This window comes from Cryptomeria japonica, chromosome 5 (genome assembly GCF_030272615.1).
Source record: "Cryptomeria japonica chromosome 5, Sugi_1.0, whole genome shotgun sequence".
Taxonomy (NCBI): domain Eukaryota; kingdom Viridiplantae; phylum Streptophyta; class Pinopsida; order Cupressales; family Cupressaceae; genus Cryptomeria; species Cryptomeria japonica.
Genome location: NC_081409.1, coordinates 342,892,659 through 342,915,007, shown reverse-complemented (window position 1 = coordinate 342,915,007; position 22,349 = coordinate 342,892,659).

Below are 22,349 nucleotides of genomic sequence, written 5' to 3'. Positions count from 1 at the left end.
GTTTCCACATGAAAAATCTGTGTGTTATGAGTTGTGAGATTTTCATGTGATGATTGTGTGATTTTGACTAAGTTAGATATGCATGCATTGTTAAATGGTTGTGGTATTATTTGTACAACTCATGCATGAGTATATTAGTGAATTAGTTATCAAGGTTTGAGATCTACTGAATGTTGTCTAAAGTATTTTTGTCTAGTTGCTATAGCTATTGTTAAGTTCAGTGGTGAAGATAACCAGTCAGCTGTGTTTTGATATGACAAAGTGTTGAAGCAATTTTTTTGTGTGCAATGATTCACCCCCCCCTCTCACTACCGGTTAGGACCTTAGTAGTTCATCTTTATTCATCAATTGGTATCAGAGCACTTCCAGGTCCTCGATGATAAGCTTAACCACTTGAGGCAAAAGATCTTGTTGTAATGATGAAGAGGGAAGGTCCTAAGTTCAATAGGGACAACTTTAAAATATGGAAGGATAGGATGAAGATATATATCAAGAGTTTGGGTGGACAACACTCGAACTATGTTGAGAATGCCTATGTAATCCCCCTTGACACTCTAACTGATGATCAGAAAAGAGAGATACAAGAAAATGGGCAAGTCATGGAAGTCCTTGTTAGCAGCTTGTCCGATGTAGAGTTCATTGATGTACAAGATAAGGACAATCTGAAAGAAGTATGGGACAAACTAGAATCCATTTATGGTGGTGATGAACATGTCAAGTAGGGTAAGGAAGAAATCCTTAGAGGAAAGTTTGAAGATATGAGGATGGTTGAAGGAGAGACCATTCAATAGTATGACATAAGATTCAAGACAGTGGTTGGAGAAAGAGAACTGGTGGAACAATTGATGATGCCACTATTGTTAGTAAAGTTCTGAGATCACTTTTACCAATATATGCAATCAGGGTTGCTGCTATTCAGGAGCTAAGGTCTATCGACAAAACCAAGGTATCTTTAGACTCTATTACTACAAAGTTGACTGCATATTAATTTAATGGCTATGATGGCAGTGTTCAGAAGATCGAGTTAGCCTTTAGAGCATCTTCTTCCTCTGCACCGACCAGGAAAGGAAAATAGGTCACTACTAGTTATGAATCCAGGCCAAGCAGAGATATGGACGATGAGGAGATTCTGATGGAGTTTGAAGCTCTTCTTGCCAAGAGACTTCCAAAAGGCACTAGAAAATACAGAGGTAAGCTTCCTCTAAAGTGTTTTTCCTACAATAAGATAGGACATATAGTTGTTAACTATCCTAACAATGACAATAAGGATAAACCAGAGAGGTTTAGGAAGTATAAAGGAGTAGGTAGGAGAAATTGTCTTGTTGCAGTGGATGGAGGTGTTACCGATGAGGAATCTGAGGATGTAGAGAATGAGGACATAGTGTTTGTGGTTGTCAAGGAAGAGTAGTTTGACTAGAAAGCCCTTGTCTGACATATTGACAACTCTAACAAGTGGATCATTGATAGCGGGTGTTCTCACCACATGACTAGTGAGTGGAGAAAGTTTCTGTCTCTTGAAGAATATGATGGTGGTGTTGTCCAATTTGGCAATGATGCACCTTGCATGGTGAAAGAAAAAGGATCCATCTCACTAAATAGAAAGAGAAGTGCAGATGATATCTACTGGATGGAAGGCCTTAAGCATAATATTTTGAGTGTTGCTCAACTGAACAACAAAGGACTCATATTGGAATTCAAAGATGGAGTCTGTAGAATAATTGGAAAGAGTGGTGAACTTATTTCTACTAGTAAGAAGACCAGAGGAAACCTATTTTAGTTGAATGCCAAGATTAGTTAGTACCTGATGGTGAAATTTGATGATAGTTGGATATGGCATAGGAGACTGTCATATAAATTTTGACAATATTGTAAAGGCTGGTAAGATCAAGGCAGTAAGAGGATTTCCTTTGTTGAACAAACCAAAGAATGCCTTATGTAGAGAATTCCAGCTTGGGAAGATGTCTTCCTCAACATTCAAGGGTAAGTCTTTTTCCATGGGGAACTTACTTGATTCAGTGCACACTGATTTGTGTGGTCCGATGAAAACTAGAAGCATTCAGGGAGATCGGTACTTCATGATTCTTACTGATGATTGCTCAAGAATGATATGGGTCACATTCTTGAAAGACAAATTTGAGGCATTTGGAAAGTTCAAAGCCTTTAGGGCATTGGTGGAGAAGGAGAGTGGTAGAAGGATAAAATGCCTAAGGACCGATCAGAGAGGTGAATTCACTTCTGATTAATTCAATAAGTACTGTGAGGAGAACATGATTAAGAGGCAATTATTTGTGTTGGATTTTGCCAAGATCAAGAGCTCAAAGAAATGTACAAAATAGAGACATAATATGGGACAAGAATAAACTGTATTCTCATCAATAGAAATGATCAACAATAATGATTCAATAGTTGTTCAATAGTTACATACAATGAATAGAGGCTTGCTTATATAGGCAAGGCCATATGGATGTATGAGCACACAAATATGACATGTGGCTCAATGAGAAACAAGGGTAGGTAGGAAATAGGTGTGGGTAGGTAGGAGAAATAATATAATATTCCACATGAGGTGGATCACCCACTGAAGGTGGAATTATCACTCCACAATAAGTGGATATGATAGTGTAATAACAAGATCAACACCATAAAAGGTGGAATTTCTCCTACACACACTATCCCAATGTGGCACAAACACCCAAGTGTCTCATATACAAACTACTATGAAATGCATTATCCTAAGTAAACCTAAGTAAGTGTAATAATATCCATGATGAATAATTATTTACACCAACACCCCCCCTTAAGTGCAACTTAGGGGAATGCACTTAAGTCTAAAATGCAACTAAGCAATGCAAGATGGGTCCCGGCTACGAGGCCATGTTAGGTACCCATGTACAAATGCAAATACATGCAAACCAATGCAATGAAATCTCTCACAAAGTGGGGAAAGAGAGAAAAACCCAATGGGAAAAAACCCTCCCCCAAAAAGAGATGAAAAACATACAAGAGAACTCTCATAGAAATATGTGAGGAACAAAACCCCATGTGAGGAAAAAGTCCCCCCCATATGAGAGAAGAAGAGAAGTCAAACTATGACCCCCCTTCAATGGAGAATCTGCACCAATGATAGAGGCTCAATGTATGAAGAAACTGCTCCACAAATGTCAAACAACATTCCTCCCCTTAGGAAGAAACAAAACCAAAGGTGTATCCATGAAGTCTCCCCAATCATGAAGGGAAGATGTATGAAGAAAACTCATGATGAAAGGAATCTCTGAAAATTGCTCAAGTGTCCCCATGTCGATGCTGAATGATACCCCCTCCAAAGGTGGTAAACTGTGCCACACTGCTGAAAAAGGCACTCCAAGATCTAGTGGAGATGGATGTAGAACATGTCCCAAAGACTCACATGTCTCCTCAAAACATAAAGAGACCTCCTCCAACTGTTGTACATAAGTATCCACAATCATATCAACCTCGAAAGAATGATCATGTAGAGAATGAAGAAGAGGGTCAGAGTGTGCCCTCACAACAATCGAAGAAGGATCACCTTCATCAAAGAGAAGATGAATGTCATCAATGATGTCTCCCAAATCTGCAATGTAGGATTCCACAAACAAACCTGTAATATCTGTCAAGTAATCATCCCATGAATCTGAAGCTGGAAGACAATGAATATCCTACTGCACTGAATCACATGAAGGCAAAACTGTCGCACTATCTGCATCATCAGGTGCAATAGGTGATGTGATATCAATATGAGGAGATGAAATACAAGACTCAAGAATGGGGTCACATGTGAGAATCCCCATGTTCAAGTGTCCAAAGTTCTCCTCAAAATCTGAACCATCACAATAAGTGTGATCATCATGTGTAGAATCATCAAATGTGTAATCATCATCATCAACAAAATCTGAAAAGGAGTATAACCGAGATGCATGATCAACCACCCCAGTTGCAATGATAGCTCTAGTCTCCATGTCTCTAATGAAAACTGAGTCAGGTGTGAACTCCACAACTCTCTTAGTTGCGCCATGTGTGATTTGATAGATAGAAAGGAGATTGTTTGTCAAGTGGGGTACACACAACACATCATTGAAGGAGTTATCCCCAATGTCAATAGATCCTTTCCCAATCACATCCATGTATGTATGATTGCCCATCAAAATCTGTGGCATGGTGCAAGGCTCAAATGTAGAGAACATAGACAGGGAAGATGCCATATGATGAGAAGCCCCTGAATCTAGAAGCCATCTCTCTGAATCATGACTGATAGTAGCACATAGAGCTTTTCCTTTTCTTGTTCCAAAAGAGTGAGCTTTTCCACTTGTAGAAGCCATGAATGCTTGCCCTTTTCCTTTTGAATGTGAGGAAGTGGAAGTTGATGAATCATCCTTCTTGTAGACTTTAGGCAAATCAATGTTATGCTTTTTGATGATATGTGTGAGCTCATCAATCTTCTTAGAATAGCAACGATGCTCCTCATGACCAATCTTTTTACAATAAGCACAAGTAGTTCTCTCTCTCTTTGGTGAATTATCTCTCTTGGAAGAGAATGAATCTCCTTGTTGTGGAGAAGATGGTGCTTTTTCTTTAGGCTTTGATTGCCATTTCTTCTTGTTTGAGTTGTCCTTTCCTTGATTTCCTTTGTTCCCTTGATTTGCCACTAATACTTGAGACTTAGAAGCCTTAAGAATGCCCATGCTTATCAACTTAGTTTGTTCCATCATCAACATTTCATTGAAAGCATCAAATGTAGGCATTGTGTAGCTTGAACCCATTGTCATCCTATGGGTTTGGAAACTAGAAACAAATGCTGCATATTCTTGTGGAAGCTTGCCTATCAAGTTGAATATCAATTGAGTATCCTTCTTATCAATGCCACAATCTTTGAGTTGTGCCCTCAACTCATTTGCCTTAGTGACATAATCTTGTATAGTATCAAATTTCTTGGGATCTAACATGGTGAGATCACTATCAATTTGATATCCCCTAATCTCATCAACTTGACCATACAAGTCTTGAAACTTTTGCCAAGCATCCTTGATTAGAGTACACTTCTCAATATGAAAAATGAGATCCTTTGATACATACTTTCTTAAGGTACCAATTGCCATGATATTTTTAGTGAGCCAATCTAAGTGACCAACTGGATCAACCTTAGGATCAACTGGAGCAACAATAGTTCCATCAATGTAATGAGTGAGTCCTTTTTCCATAAGTTTACTCCTTGCATCAATTTTCCAAGTAGCATAGCTATGTGGAGTTAAGAGAGGAAACTTAGAAGAAACCATAGCAGCAAAAAGGTAGGAACACAAGAGCACAAAAGCACAAGAGACACCCCCCCAAATTCACTCAATCAAAGTACCCCCCCCAAAGTGATGATTTTGGCACTTTATACTTAGTGCGATTACAATGAGCCACTTGCAAAACAAGGCAAAGTGGACTTATGATGCAAATTTTACAACTTCTCAAATGAGATACAAGAGACTTCAATCAATAATGCAATGAATCTAACTAAGATTCAAGCAAATATACAAGTACCAAGAGAGCCAAAAATGGCCAAGATCTGAAAGTACAATTTCTACTTACAATGGCATCAATCTGATAGCATCATGTGAAAGTAGAGGAAAAAATACGCACTTTCAAAAACAAGGCACCTGAAAAGGAGGTCGTATGACCCCAAACAAAGCCTCTAAAGTTGCAAAAACTGGGATTACTCAGGGATAGTCACCAAAAACTGCATTTTCTAAAAACTCCATGCATCAAAATCAAAAAATTTCTTCACCACTGTGGAGAGCACAAAATTCTAGCCCATTTCAAAAAAAATTGCACCCAAAAAGGACCAAAAATGAGCAAGTTATGGCTAATTGAAGTTGAACTACAAAACCAAAAAGCTCAATGAGAGAGGGTCCAAAAATTTTCAAACCCTACTGATGCGGTGCTGACATCAGCAATTCACGCGATTAAATTTGATAGCTGTATGACCGTCGCAAAAACTTCGCCCTCTGCTGACTAGGCATCCGTACTGTACGGATTTGCTGACTGGATGAGCTGATTCGGCAGATGACATGGCGGTCCATGCGCATGTGTCAGTGTACAGAAAGTACGGAAGGTACCCGCGGGCCAGTGGCCACCTACCACGTGGCAGGCGCGGTCCTCCGGTCTTTGTTTGTGGTCGTCGGCAGAAGGATCACTAGAGGCGGAGGGTCGGCGCCGGGAGGATGGGAGCAGTTGCCGGAGCCGAGGGCGGCGGTGGTGACGGGTGCCGCTGGGTGAAGGAGCTGGCGGTGCTGCATGCGGAGGGAGGCGGTGGAGCAGCGACCGGCGGGTAGAGGCGCGTGCGGCGGCATCGTGTGGAGCAGGCAGCAGCGACCAGTCGGGCGGCGAAGAAAACCGTGCAGCGAGGACGGCGACAGGGCTCTGCAGCAGGCGGTACGTGTCGTAGGTACAAGTACGCCTGCAACCTGCAAGGTACAGGCGTCACGGGGGGGGGGGTCTGCGGACCCCCCAAAATTTGATTTTTTGATTTTTTTTTTTTTGATTTGATTTTTTTTCAAATTTTTTTTTATTTTTTCAATTTTTTTTTGATTTTTTTGATTTTTTTTTTGATTTTTTGATTTTTGAAAAAAAATTTCAAAAAAAGAAAATTTATTTTTTTCTGAAAAATAATAATTTTTTTGAAATCCGTACAATACTAGCAAAATTGGAGAAAAAAATTTTCTCACCAAAATAGGCCGACTTTATAACCAAAATTCATGGAAATGGCCTTCTGGACGCAATGGCGGGGTCGGATTTGGTCTAGGACACCTCCAAAAGATGCTGCTCCTCAGATCTGCCTCTTGACATTGCAATAATGTCTCTTCAAGACGAATCAATGAAGCCCCAATGGCTCTGATACCATGTTGGATTTTGCCAAGATCAAGAGCTCAATGAAATGTACAAAATAGAGACATAATATGGGACAAGAATAAACTGCATTCTCATCAATAGAAATGATCAACAATAATGATTGAATAGTTGTTCAATAGTTACATACAATGGACAGAGGCTTGCTTATATAGGCAAGGCCATATGGATGTATGAGCACACAAATATGACATGTGGCTCAATGAGAAACAAGGGTAGGTAGGAAATAGGTGTGGGTAGGTAGGAGAAATAATATAATATTCCACATGAGGTGGATCACCCACCGAAGGTGGAATTATCACTCCACAATAAGTGGATATGATAGTGTAATAACAAGATCAACACCATAAAAGGTGGAATTTCTCCTACACACACTATCCCAATGTGGCACAAACACCCAAGTGTCTCATATCCAAACTACTATGAAATGCATTATCCTAAATAAACTTAAGTAAGTGTAATAATATCCATGATGAATAATTATTTACACCAACAGTTTGCCCCAAGGACACCACAATAGAACGACATAGCAAAAAGAAACAACATGACTATGGTTGAAGTGGCCAGAACTATGTTGATTCAAGGAAATGTCGCTCACACATTTTGGAGGGAAGTAGTGAGCACTGCAGTCTATACCATGAACTGGGTACTTATTAAGAAAGTTAAAGATAAAATCCCCTATGAGTACTGGAATAGAAGAACTCCTAATGTGAGTTATTTCAAAGTGTTTGGGAGTAAATTCTATATCAGGAGAGGTGACCACTTGAGTAAGTGTGATGAAGGAATATTCTTGGGATATTCCACTAAAAGAAAAACTCTCAAGTGATACAACAACAGGACTCAAAAGATTGTTGAGAGTATCAATGTCAGGGTTTATGAATCCCATGAGAAGCCTGAGGAAACCGACAACAAGCAAATAGAAGATGAACTGGGTTTAGCCTTCTGGGAACTGGTTAAGAAAGAAACAAGTGACAAACACTACAAAGACCTTAGTGTTTTTGTACCGGTAGAAGCTTTAGTTGGTGAAGAAGAAGATGAAGCAGAAAAAGAAGAGGAAAAGCAAGCTGAACCAACTACTATCATTCCTAGGTATGTAAGACTGCATCATGATCTAAAGTAGATCATAGGAGACAAAGATGTAGGAATACTTATAAGAAGAAAGGTGAAAGAAAATTATTGCATGATTTCAAAATTTGAGCCTAAGACCACTAGAGAGGCACTTATCGATGAAGATTGGATAAAGGCAATGGAAGAGGAGTTGGACTAGATATAGAAGAATGCAACATGGTTCTTGGTACCCAGACCGGAACACAAGAATGTCATAGGTACCAAATGGGTCTTCAGGAATAAGCTGAATGAAGAAGGCACAGTGGTAAGGAACAAGGAAAGACTTGTATGCAAGGGATATGCTCAGGAAGAAGGAGAAGACTATGGAGAAACCTTTGCCCTAGTGGATAGAATGAAAGGTGTCTGAATGCTACTTGCATTTGCAACATTCAAGGGATTTAAGGTATACCAGATGGATGTGAAGTCTGCCTTCCTGAATGGAATCCTAGAGGAAGAAGTGTATATTGAACAATCAGATGGGTTTGCTTTGTCAGAAGATAGTGACATGGCGTGCAGATTACACAAGGCCCTATTTGGATTGAAACAGGCACCAAGGGCATGGTACAAATGATTATACTCTCATCTTGTGAAGATAGGATTTTAGAGAACAAGTGAGGACAACAAAATCTACCTGAAATTTGAAGGTGGTCAGATTCTGATATGTAAAGTATTTGTAGATGATATAATCTTCGGTGGAGATGATGATATGAGTCATGCATTTGCAGATGAGATGAAAAAGGAGTTTGAGATGTCTTTGATTGGAGAGATAAAGTTTTTTCATTGGTTTATAGATTCAACATATGAAAGAGGGTATCTTCATTACCCAGTCCAAGTATATCAAACAGGTATTGAAGACCTTTGGAATGGAGGAGAGAAAACCGGTTGGAACATCGATGGTGACTGATTGCAAACTAAAAAAGGAAGATGGTGCAACTTTGGTGGATGAGAAGGAGTACAGGTCAATGATCAGTAAGTTACACTATGTGGTGCATATCACACCAGATATTTCTCATGCAGTGGGCATAGTGGCCCATTTTCAAAAGAGTCCAAGAGAATCCCACTTGGTTGTGGTAAAGAGGATTCTTAGATACCTAAAAGGGATAGTTGATTATGGATTGTGGTATCCATACAATGGTGACTTTGATCTCAAAGTGTTTACCGATGTAGATTGGGCAGGTAATGTGGACGATGGAAAGAGCACAACCGATGGAGCGTTCTTCCTTGGTGGAAGTCTAGTCTCTTGGACAAACAAGAAGCAGAGCTATATTTCTTGGTCTACAGCTGAATCAAAGTATTTGGCAGCATTTATGAACTGCACTTAGGTAATCTAGATGAAGCATGTACTGAATGGATTCAAAGTGATTATATTTGAACTGGTGAGTATATTTTGTGATAATACCAGTGTAATAAATATTTCCAAAAATCTGGTATTGCATGCTAGGACCAAGCATATTGAGCTTAAGTATTATTGCTTAAGAGAAAAGGTTCAGAATAAAGAGGTTGTGTTAGAAAATGTTTCCAGTAAGGAGCAGCTAGCAGACATATTCACTAATCCCTTACTGAAAACTACATTTACCTATTTGAGAAGTGCATTAGGGGTTCTGCACCTTCATGAAGTAAATTAAAGATGTGTACTCCACATTAGTCAAATACTACCATGGCAAATCTTACAGGATGATGTGTTGAAGGATGCTACTCCATAGGGGGAGCATCATAGTGGAGCCCAGAAGCTTGTGCCTCCACTTTGGCATTGCTGTCAAAGGGGGAGAAGATATATGTTTGAAGGTCAATATGCAAAGGGGAGATGAAATAAGTGGTGTGAGAAGTGATTGAGCAAAGTGCACACTGACCATTCTAGGTAGTGGTGGTGATCTTTAAGTTGAACTGGTATATGTTATTGAGAATTATGTAGATACTGAGCAATGATACACTGAGTATTGCCATCAATGCCAAAGGGGGAGATTGCTGACATATGATGAAGCGGTGATAATGCATGTTGTCATTTATGTCAACAAGTGCTCAAGAAGGCGAACCAGTATGAACTGGTATGAAGATCAAAAGTGGTTATGGTCAACCGGGATGGAGTGAACTGGTGTCGAGGTTCACTAAGTGTGACTACCAGTTGGTAGTTTTAGTTCAGCTCTAGGGTTACCATTTTGGCTTGTGCGGTGCAACCGATGATGTTTTGTGACCAGTTAGTTAAGGAATAAGGATAAGGATCAAGATACCATGTCATCTGTGTATACGTGAAGGATTTCTTTGTGGTTGCTGTGCATGAAGATTGAATGCATTAAATTCCTACCTTGGGAATGATCATTTTTCTTAGTGATGTGTGAAGAGCACGTGATGGGTTATTGATTTTCAGATGTGGTGAAGATTGGATGATGCAGAATGTCTTGAGATCTATTTTACATCATTTCATTCTATGTAATGTGTTTGGACGATCAGGATTGGACCACTTGTAAGTGTAAACTTGAAATATTTAGGGTTTAGGGTTTATGCTACCAACCTAGTTGTTGTCTATAAGGTCAATGAGTTTTGTTATTGCAGTGGTTGGCAAAAGTTGTATATATGTTTGTGTGTTGGAGATTCGATACTTGCCGAACCAGAGTGAGGAATCTGTAGAGTGTGATTGCAAAAGAGAGGAACTAAAAAGGATCCACCTTAGCAAGAAGTGTTGTTATCAGATCGGTGTTTTACCTGTTGTCTTCTAACCATTTCAACAGAAGGTAAATCCCTTGACTGGGTAGCTTTAACAGGATTTGTTGTAAATGCTCTAACTAGGTGGCTCAAGGTTATTGATTTATTTAAATCCTCTAGCGAGGTAACTCCTAACATGGTTTCAACCTTTAACAAGGTATATAGACATCCCTTAACCAGGTGATCCCTAACAGAATCGGTTCCTAATAGGACCTTTATTGTAAAGTCTTTAACCAGACTAGGCTTCTAACAAAGCAGACTTCAAAAGAGTTCACAAACAACTTGAGGGTATTCATTCCCACTGTGGTTTTTCCCATTTGGGTTTCTACATGAAAAATCTGTGTTATGGGTTGTGAGATTTTCATGTGATGATTGTGTGATTTTGATTAAGTTAGATATGCATGCATTGTTAAATGGTTGTGGTATTATTGGTACAACTCATGCATGATTATATCAGTGAAGTAGTTATCAAGGTTTGAGATCTATTGAATGTTGTCTGAAGTATTTTTGTCTAACCGATATAGCTATTGTTAAGTTCAGTGGGGAAGACAACCGATCAGCTATGGTTTGATATGACAAAGTGTTGAAGTAGTTTTTTTGTGTGTACTGATTCACCCCCCCCTCTCAGTACCAGTTAGGACCTTAGTAGTTCATCATTATTCATCAACATCATCAACAACATGAATAATGGAGTCATCCTTCTTCTTGATAGGATATATTTCATCAACTTGAGCAATCTCTTCTTCATCCATTTTCGGTCGATTGGCAATATCATCAACATTATCGTCATTCATATTGGATTGGATGAGTTCTTCCATTCTTTTAATTTCACAAGTTATTCAATGGGTCTCAGTTTCAACAATTGCCATCTTTCCACTAAGTAACTTCAATATTCTTTCTTTGAATGTAAACTGAGATTTGTATCGAGCAACTAAGGCACTAATATCATCTTTAGAAAATTCAGAGAAATATTGTACAAATACCTCATCAATGATTTATTTTTTCTAATTTAATAACTTCCTCCCATTTATTAAAAAAAAACAATGTACAAATAATTTGAGATATCCTTTTCTAGTTCATGTGGATATCTACTGTAATGACACAGATTAGTGATTACCTATTGAATGATTTGCTCTTTCTCATTTAGAGTGAAGAAATCAAAATACTCTTTTACATTGTCAAACCTATTCCTCCTTAGTGTCTTCATTGTTCTTTCAAAATGGGTTTCTGTCTTGAAAGATGCAATATCAATAGGCATAGCTGCCTTTGGCACTTCCTTAACCTTCTTGGATATTCTACCGATTGTTTTTGCCTTCTTTGGTTCTTCATCAGAATCTGTTCCCTCAGACTCTAGTTGCAAAATTAATTTTTTGCCTCTCTTCTTTGTCTCCTTCTTAATATATACTGTTGGTTCCGGTTCCTTTTTGGTTAGGACACTCTGGGTAACCCTAGTACTCTATATTGCTGGAGATGCTTCATCAATTTTTTTATTCTTTCCTTTTTCACTTTTAACATGTGTAGTACTAGTTTGTGCAGGTGCATCTTGGACTGCCATAATGTCCAATTTTGCCTGCTTTTTGTCTTTGGGAGATGCTAATAGGGTATTAGCATAACCAACCAATAGATCATAGTTCACCTCATAACTCATGTCTTCCATTTCTTCCTCTCTTGACTCAATTGCTTGCATCAGACAAAAATCAATGGTCCAATGAAGATTATATCCTTTTCAAAGTCTTTACCACATATTTTGGTAGTCTCATTCTCATGCTCATCTTTTTCTAAAATTCATTAAAATACTTATTCAGGGTAGTAGGGAAAGTATTCTTTACATCCTTGATGTTGTTCTTAATTTGTGCCGAGACCGATGAGTCCTTTGACCACTCAATGTCTCCAATTCCTGGTAGAAAGTTCTAAAAATAAAAGAATAGTCCAACTAATAGTTGACCAAACTTGAATTTCAAACTGCTATCCTTCTTAATAGATTGCAAATTCAAAAATAATTGACTCCTGATAGCTTCACAAAGATCATAATTTGTATTATCAACAATCATTCTATTTTCTGCAGGGTCTTTAATGTTGTTAATAGAAAAAGCACGCCCATTAGATGTAGAACCGGTTAAGTTGAAGACAATATCCTTAGAAATTCTCCTTAACTCCGGTACTTCACCAGTTGAGAAATAGCCAGTCGTAGCCTAAATGGCTTCTTTTGTAATTGTGTGAGTTCTTTCTAAATACATGTTTTCTCCATGAACTCGACTCAAAATGATTCTGATATGCGCTTCTTCAAAATCTTCAAGAAAATAAGTGGCATTATGATAACCCTTTTCAAAAACCCTCGCATACTTTGTCTTAATCTTACCATTCTCATCACAAAGTGATTTCAACTATGTGTAAATGTATAGTGTTGGTATTTTGGTATGGTTTTGTCATTAATGTCAACACCTACTAAACACCTATCAACTTTGGCACTTTGGAGAATCAACAACATTCATCGACAAGCAAGTGAATTATGCATAGTCATTGGTATCTGGTACACTAACATGATATAATGATCACCGACACATGGAAAACACTTGGTTATGTCAAAGAAATTGTGTGGACACCTTGTCTTGGAGTTTTGTTAATTGGCATATTCACATTCACATATTTGCTATTACCGACAAATAGGTCCAGGTTACAACCGACAAGTTTATCTTCTCCAGATCAGCATGGCACGCTATGGAGATGACTTATTATTGTTGTAAATGCATTGAGCCAACATGTTGAATCGGTTATTGCATCGGATATTGTTTTATTATAAAATGATTTTATTGTAATATATCTTGTAGAGCCGACCTACTAAAATTGGTCCTGTGTTATGGTATAAATGTAAGATCTTATTTGTAAGATCGTGTGTGAAAGTGTGAAAAAGGATTGTGTAAAGGTATATGTGAGAATAAGCATAGCTATATATGCAGACATCATTTGAAGATTGAAGGAGGGTTTTTGTGAAGACAATCAAAACTACACTGGTACTGAATCCAACATATGAAGATGCCATTTTGAGCAGTACATTGTTATTGGATTTAACCATCCAATTGTAGTCAGTGTGACTCCCATTTTATGTTTGAGTAGTGAGCTCTAGGCGCTTGGCCTTTCTGCATGTGCAAACACCATTTGTATACACTTAATATCTATAGCAGTATCATCTATTTGTGGGTAAGGTTTCCCACCATGGTTTTCCCTCTTACAGGGTTTCCACGTACAAATATTGGTGTTATGTGTTGTGGATGACTTTGTGTTTTTGTTTCATACATTAATCTTTACCAGTAGTGCAATTATCTAATAAAATTGTCCACCGGTATAACAGACTGTTTCACTGGTATTAAGCAGAAATATGTTTAAGTTGTTTTTAGTTTAAATTCATTTGACAATTGATTTAGTCCCCCCCCCCCCTCTTAGTTGTCTCCGGGACCTAACAATTGGTATAAGAGCCTAGTCCTCTTTTGCATATGGTATAACTATTTCAGGAAGGATAGTCCTAAACTTGATGGAACCAACTATGGCATATGGAAGATCAAAATGGAGACACATCTAAATTGCATTGGAAAGGATATCTGGGATGTTACAAAGAATGGTTATACTGCTCCTACTCCTAGTCAGCCTAATCCACCTACCTTGGGAAAAGATGAAGAAAATGATTGCAAAGCAAGAGAAGCACTTTTGAGTGCATTATCAGATCAAAAAATCATGGGAATATTAGATAGGTCTACTACTAAAGCTATTTGGGATCATTTGGAAACATTGAATGAAGGAGATTCCACAGTCAAAATTGCAAAACTTGAAAGCTTTCGAGTCAGGTATGAACATTTGAAAATGGAAGAAGATGAAAGGATTTCTGCTTTTATGGAAAGTGTAAATGAGATTGTTTTGGGTATTAAATGTTGTGGAGGAACCTTAAGTGAGGATGAAATTGTTTTAAAAGTTTTAAGAGGATTGCCACCGGCATATAAAATGAAGGTTACTACTATAAATGAGTGAAGAACATTGCATAATACATCAGTAACTAGGGATACATTGATTGGAAAACTTTCAGCTTTTGAAATTGAAGAATTTGGTCCTATTGCTACTATAGAGACGGATTTAGCCTTTAAAGCATCAACATCACCTACACCATCATTTGATAAATCAGATTGGAAAGCCTTTTATGCAAGAGAACTTGAAGAAAGCAGGAAAGAAAATGAAGAACTTGAAGAACTTGAAGCACTATTTGCAAGGAAAATGCCTAAAGGTCCAGTTGGAAGTAAGTATGAAGGTAAAGCACCCTTTAAATGTTTTAACTGCAATAAGATTGGTCGTATGGCTTCAAGATGCCCTAATAGACATGCTAGACTAAGAGAAGAAGCTAGAAGAAAATACAAGCCTAACCCTGAATATCAAAGATACAGATTTAAGAAGAATAAAGACAAATCTTGTTACATTGCTGATGAAGGTGTGACTGATGATTCTGATGAGGATTTGATAGACAATGGATTGGTTTTTGTTGCTATAACAGAAGATCAATAGGCACCTACTGCTCAACCGGTAGAACAGGCCTTGGCAACTAAATTTGAAGTAAAGGATGAGTGGATCATTGATTCAGGATGCTCACATCATATGACAGGAGATAAAGGTAAATTGTTGAACTTTCAAGAATACAATGGAGGCTTAGTAGGATTTGGAGATGATAAAGCTTGTCTGATCAAAGGTAAGGGTACACTATCTCTTGATGGTAAGCATAATACTGACAATGTTTACTATGTTGAAGGCTTAAAGCATAATCTTTTGAGTGTTGGTCAATTAGTTGAGAAAGGATTTTAGTTACAATTCAAAAATCTTGTTACGTTGCTGATGAAGGTGTGACTGATGATTTTGATGAGGATCCAGCACACAAAGGATGGGTTTTTGTTGCTATAACAGAAGATCAACCAACACCTACTGCTCAACCAATAGAACAAGACCTAGCAGCTAAAGTTGAAGTAAAGGATGAATGGATCATTGACTCAGGATGCTCACATCATATGACAGGAGATAAAGGTAAATTCTTGAACTTTCAAGAATACAATCGAGGTTTAGTAAGATTTGGGGATGACAAAGCCTATTCAATCAAAGATAAGGGTACAATATCTCTTGATGGTAAGCATAACACTGACAATGTCTACTATGTTGAAGGATTAAAGCATAATATTTTAAGTGTTGGTCAATTAGTTGAGAAAGGATTTCAGTTACAATTTAAGAATGGAAAATGCAAAATCATGAATAGAACTGGTTTGGAAATTGCAACCGGTAATCAAGCTAGAGGTAATATCTTTCATTTGAATAACAGTGAAAAGACATGCTTAATTGAACATATTGATGAAAGTTGGCTATGGCATAAGAGACTCTGTAATATAAACTTTGATTGCATGGTGAAAATCAATACTATTAAGGTAGTTAGAGATTTACATAAAATTGTCAAACCTCATAATACAGTATGTAAAGAATGTCAATTTGGAAAACAAGTTAGAGCTAGTTTCAAAAGTATTCCAGAAAAATCCAATAATGCTCTTGATTTAATTCATACTGATTTATGTGGTCCAGTTAGAGCTAAAAGCTTACAAGGTGATAGATATTTCATGCTAATCATTGATGACTATTCTAGAATGTGTTGGGTTACTTTTCTCAAAGAAAAATCAGAAGCACTTGGAAAGTTCAAACTGTTCAAAGCTATATAGTAGAAAATGAAACCGGTAAGAAAATCAAATGTCTAAGATCAGATCAAGGAGGAGAATTTACATCTAAGGAATTTAATACATTCTGTGAAGTGAATGGAATTAGAAGACAACTATCAGCACCTCAGACACCACAACAAAATGGAGTTGTTGAAAGGAAAAACAGAACTATCTTGGATGCAGCAAGAAGTATGTTATCAAAAGCAAACCTACCACATGTATACTGGAGAGAGGTAGTCAGTACAGTGGTCTATACATTCAACAAAGTTCACATCAAAGGTGAAACCGGTAAGACCCCTCATGCACTATGGTTTGGTATTAGTCCTACTCTTAAATATTTTAGAATATTTGGAAGCAAATGTTATATTAGAAGAGATGAGTATATTGGCAAATTTGATCCTAGAAGTGATGAAGGAATATTTACTGGTTATTCATCTAAGAGCAAGGCATATAGATGTTTTAACTAAAGATTGCAGAAAATTGTTGAAAGTACAAATGTAAAGATTGATGAACAATTCAGAGGAACTTCAAGGTATATAGACTCTAAACCGGCAACATAAAATTTGACAAATGAACCTACACTGAATCTACCGATACAGAATGAAGATCCAGTTACACCGGTATCATTTGAAAATTCCACAGTAACTGAGGAACAACAACAAACAAAGACACCCCGGTATGTAAGACTAAATCATTCCAAAGATTAGATAATTTGAAATAAGTATAAAGGAGTTATGACAAGAGGAAGATTGGCAAATGAAGAGGTATGTCTTATTTAACAAATTGAACCATCATCTGTTAATGAGCCATGTGAAGATAAATATTGGATTAAAGCTATGGAAGAAGAATTGGAACAAATTGAGAAGAATAACACTTGGACATTAGTTCCCTGACCTAAAGATAAAAATGTAATTGGAACCAAATGGGTATTCAGAAAAAAACTTAATGAAGATGGTAAGGTTATCAGAAATAAAGCAAGACTAGTGTGTAAGGGATATTCTCAGAAAGAAGGAATTGATTACAATGAAACCTTTGCACCGGTAGCTAGAATTGAGGCAGTTAGATTATTTTTGGTTTTTGCAGCACATAAGAACTACAAAGTATATCAAATGGATATTGAATGTGCATTTTTGAATGGAGATCTTGAAGAGGAAGTTTACATTCAACAACCTAATGGATTTTCTTTCGCAGATCACAAAGATATGGTTTGCAAGTTAAGGAAATCTTTGTATGGATTAAAGCAAGCTCCAAGAGCTTGGTATGCAAGATTGGATAAGTATCTTTTGAAGATTGGTTTTTCTAAAGTTAATGCAGATAACAATCTATATTATAAAGTGACTAATGATGACATCTTGGTTATAGAAGTTTTTGTTGATGACATAATCTTTGGAGGAGAAGATGGATTATGTAAAGAATTTTCTATTAAAATATAGCAAGAATTTGAAATGTCTATGATTGGAGAAATAAAATTCTTTTTAGGATTGCAGATTTCACAGATTGACAAAGGTATATTCTTGAGTCAATCCAAATACCTAAAGGAGTTACTAAAGAAATTTGGATGGAGAACTCTAACCCGGTAAGCACACCTATGACTACAAATGACAAACTATCACTAAAGGATGAATCTACACCTGTAAATCCAACTAGATACAAATCTATGATAGGAGGTTTACTATGTTTGACATAAACCATCCCTGATATTATGAATTTAGTATGTATTGTTTCAAGATTTCAGAGTAATCCTAGAGAAAATCATGAATCAGTAGTACAAAGGATTTTCCAGTACTTACAAGGCACTATAAATCTTGGATTATGGTATCCTAGAGATTAAAACTTTGAATTATGTACATACACAGATGCAATATGGGCAGGAGATGTGGATGATAGAAAAAGCACCACCGGAGAAGCATTCTTTCTTGGAAACAAACTAGTTTCTTGGTTGAGTAAGAAACAAAGTTGTACATCTTTATCAACAGCAGAATCAAAATATGTTGTAGTAGCAACTAACTATACACATGTACTATGGCTTAAGCAAATGTTGAAAGACATAAAGGTAAAATGCAAGGAACCTATTACTATCTATTGTGATAACACTGCAACAATTGATATATCTAAGAATCCGGTATTACATTCTAAAACCAAACTGAATTTTCTAAGGGAAAATGTAGAAGCAAAGGAAATAAAACTGGTTTATGTGAATACTAAAGAGCAGATTGTAGATATATTCACTAAACCTCTACCTAAGGAGACTTTTGAATATCTCAGAGACTAGCTTGGGGTCATACCCCCACCGGTAGAGACTTAGGAATTTGATGTTTGTCATCAACTGACAGAATTAACAGAGAAATCTTTTACTCCGACTTTGATGAGGAAGCTACTTCTCAGGGGGAGTAGTTGGTATACTAATTTGGTTGGTATTTGTATATGAACCTGGTTTTATACTAACTTTGGCATTTGATGTAAAAGGGGGAGAGATTGGTATGGAAAAATACAAGGAAAACACATGTTGCTCCTAGGGGGAGAGATTGTTATTTGGGAGAGATTATTACTCTCTATCTGTATTTTGATTTCTGTTTATGATCTCTTTTTGGAAAATTGTTGGTTTCTCTCATGGGAGAGATTATTATTTGGGAGAGATTATTATTCTCTATCTGTATTTTGATTTCTGGTTATGATCTCTTTTTGGAAAATTGTTGGCTTTTGGTATTTGGCATTTCTGTTTTGGCACTTTGATGGTTTTTCCATCTTGTGTTGCCATCAATGCCAAAGGGGGAGATTGTTGGTATTTTGGTATGGTTTTGTCATTGATGTCAACACCTACTAAACACCTATCAACTTTGGCACTTTGGAGAATCAACAACATTCATCGACGAGCAAGTGACTTATGCACAGTCACTGGTATCTGGTACACCGAAAGGATATAATGATCACCGACACATGGAAAACACTTGGTTATGTCAAAGACATCGTGTGGACACCTTGTCTTGGAGTTTTGTTAATTGGCATATTCGTATTTACATATTTGTTGTTACCAGCAAATAGGTCCAGGTTACAACTGACAGGTTTATCTTCTCCAGATTAGCATGGCACGCTATGGAGATGACTTATTATTGTTGTAAATGCATTGAGCTGACATGTTGAATCTATTATTGTGTCAGATATTGTTTTTATTATAAAATGATTTTATTGTAATATATCTTGTAGAGCCGACCTACTAAAATTGGTCCTAGGTTATGGTATAAATGTAAGATCTTATTTGTAAGATCGTGTGTGAAAGTGTGAAAAAGGATTGTGTAAAGGTATATGCGAGAATAAGAAAAGCTATACACATAGACATCATTTGAAGATTGAAGGAGGGTTTTTGTGAAGACAATCAAAACTACACCAGTACTGAATCCAGCATATGAAGATGCCATTTTGACCAGTACATTCTTATTGGATTTAACCATCCAATTGTAGTCAGTGTGACTCCCATTTTGTGTTTGAGTAGTGAGCTCTAGGCACTTGGCCTTTCTGCATGTGGAGACCCCATTTGTATACACTTACTATTTGCAGTAGTATCATCTAATTGTGGGTAAGGTTTCCCACCATGGTTTTTCCCCTTACAGGGTTTCCACGTACAAATATTGGTGTTATGTGTTGTGGATGACTTTGTGTTTTTGTTTCATACATTAATCTTTACCGGTATTGCAATTATCTAATAAAACTGTCCACCGGTATAACAAACTATTTCACCGGTATTAAGCAGAAAGTTGTTTAAGTTGTTTTTGGTTTAAATTCATTTGACAACTGATTCACCCCCCCCCTGTTGTCTCCGGGACCTAACATATAGAGATCCTATATCTTTTATCTTATAGTCAATATATTTAGACAAATCACCTTTGACCACAACACCACTTGAAACTTGTGACAATGCATTATACAACACAATTTGTTCTGCCTCTATAGCTTCCATAGGTTCAGAAGTAATCATTAACCTCTCTACAATCTTTGAAGTTGATGTCATTCCAGATGAACAAGATTCGAAGTAGTATGTTCAAAGAAATACCTTGTTTCACGCATGTTGCCCCATTTATCAGTTGAAATGGCCAAGTGCACACTAGTTGGACCTTCTGCAACCTTCAATTTAGCTTAATTTCACAAATCACGAAACAATTTGGCAATTAACAGCAAAACAATCTTTCTCAGCTCAGCAAGCGCTCCAAATTTTGTTCTCGAATGTGTTAGGGTAAAAATGACAAAGTAAAACTTGCTTTTATTCTTTTTACCTACTACATCAAACGCTCGCCCTTTAGGGTTACAAACCCTAATTTCACCGCTCAAGGAGAAAACTAGTTGATAACATAGTGACAAAAATTACCAAAATTTCATGTTTCAAAATTCTTTTCCTGCTCATTTTTCTCAAGGGGTCCTAAGGTAATTAGACCGTTAAGCTCCTCTTAGCCATATTAAAAAGGCTTAAGTCACCAATGCAGGGTTCACTTCACTGGGTGAAGGAACAATTTATTCTCCAGGTGAGTCATCACTTTTCTTCTTCCAAATCCAATTCATTTCCTCTCTAGTTTCTTCAACATTAACTTTCTGCTTTCCTTTCTGATCCTTAGAAGAATTGACCGGTTTGCTATATTTGGATCTACAAAATTTTGCTAAGTGCCCCAGTTTGTTACAGTGATAATAGGCCATACCAAATGATCTCCAAGGTCCTGCATTTCCTCTTCCTGTTCTTCTTCTGCAGTTCATACCCACATGACCAAAGTTATTATAGATGGTGCAAATAACATTTGTTAACTTTTCCATCTCAAATGGACTAAACTAGTTTCTGTAGGGTCTTTGCTAGTTCAGGTTTACCGAGTTGTCAAAGTTCCTCATTCGGTCACCATTTGGTCTTGGATGCATGTGTGTTACATGATTGTTTGCTCGATATCTGCAGTCAATGGATCTATGTCCATACATTCCACATGTGAAGAATGACCCCCAAATTTCTTGGACACATACCTAGCATTAGTATTGTAACTTGCATTTTTGTTAGGTTTGTCTCTACAAACATTTACAGTGTGACCAGGTTTATGGCAAACAAAACAAATAGGTTTAAAGACCTTCTTACCTATAGGCTTATTGATCTTAGGAGTAGATTTATTCTTAGGTTTGTTTCTTTTTGTACTGGAGGATTCACCTTTTTTCAGTTGTGTGAAAACCAAGTCTAGATATATCACCCTTCATTCTTTATGATTGAATTTGTTCTTCCAACATGGTAGAAATTCTGCTGAACTTCTCCAATTTCTCATTGGCTTCAGTAAGTGATTTGGTGAGATCTTTATTATGCTTTGACAAGTTCTCTCTCAGAGATGATGCAAGTTCAAGATCTAGCTGTAGGTTCTCATTTTCTTCTCTTTCAACAACCAAATGCTCATGCATAGTGACATTTTCCTGTTTGATCTTTGTAATCTCTTGATCCCTTTCCTTGATAAGATCTTCAGTAGCTCTTCTGGCTTCCAGTTCCTGACTCATGCAGATAGTGAGACCTTCTAGCTCTCTCCTCAAATTCAGTTTCTCAATGTTTAACTTTTCAACTTCCTCTACTAAAGCATCAATATTGGCTTCATTTGAAGAAGTATTATCAGATATCTCTAATATTTGTTTGGTTATCTCTCTCCTTTTGACTTGTGAAGCTTTCAGTTTGACCCTAAGGGTTTCAGGTTCATTTCTGCTAGCTTCTAGCTCTCTAGCCACCTCGAAGTAGCTCATGTCCCCCATGGTGGTTTCAAGGCTCCCTTCTAAGTGATTAGGCTTCAAAGAAGTTAGGTTCTGATAACAATTGATGGAATTGAAAAGCACTGAGAGGGGGGGGGGGTGAATCAGTGACACCAAAAATAAAACTACTTCAAACACTAACCGGTAGATGAATTT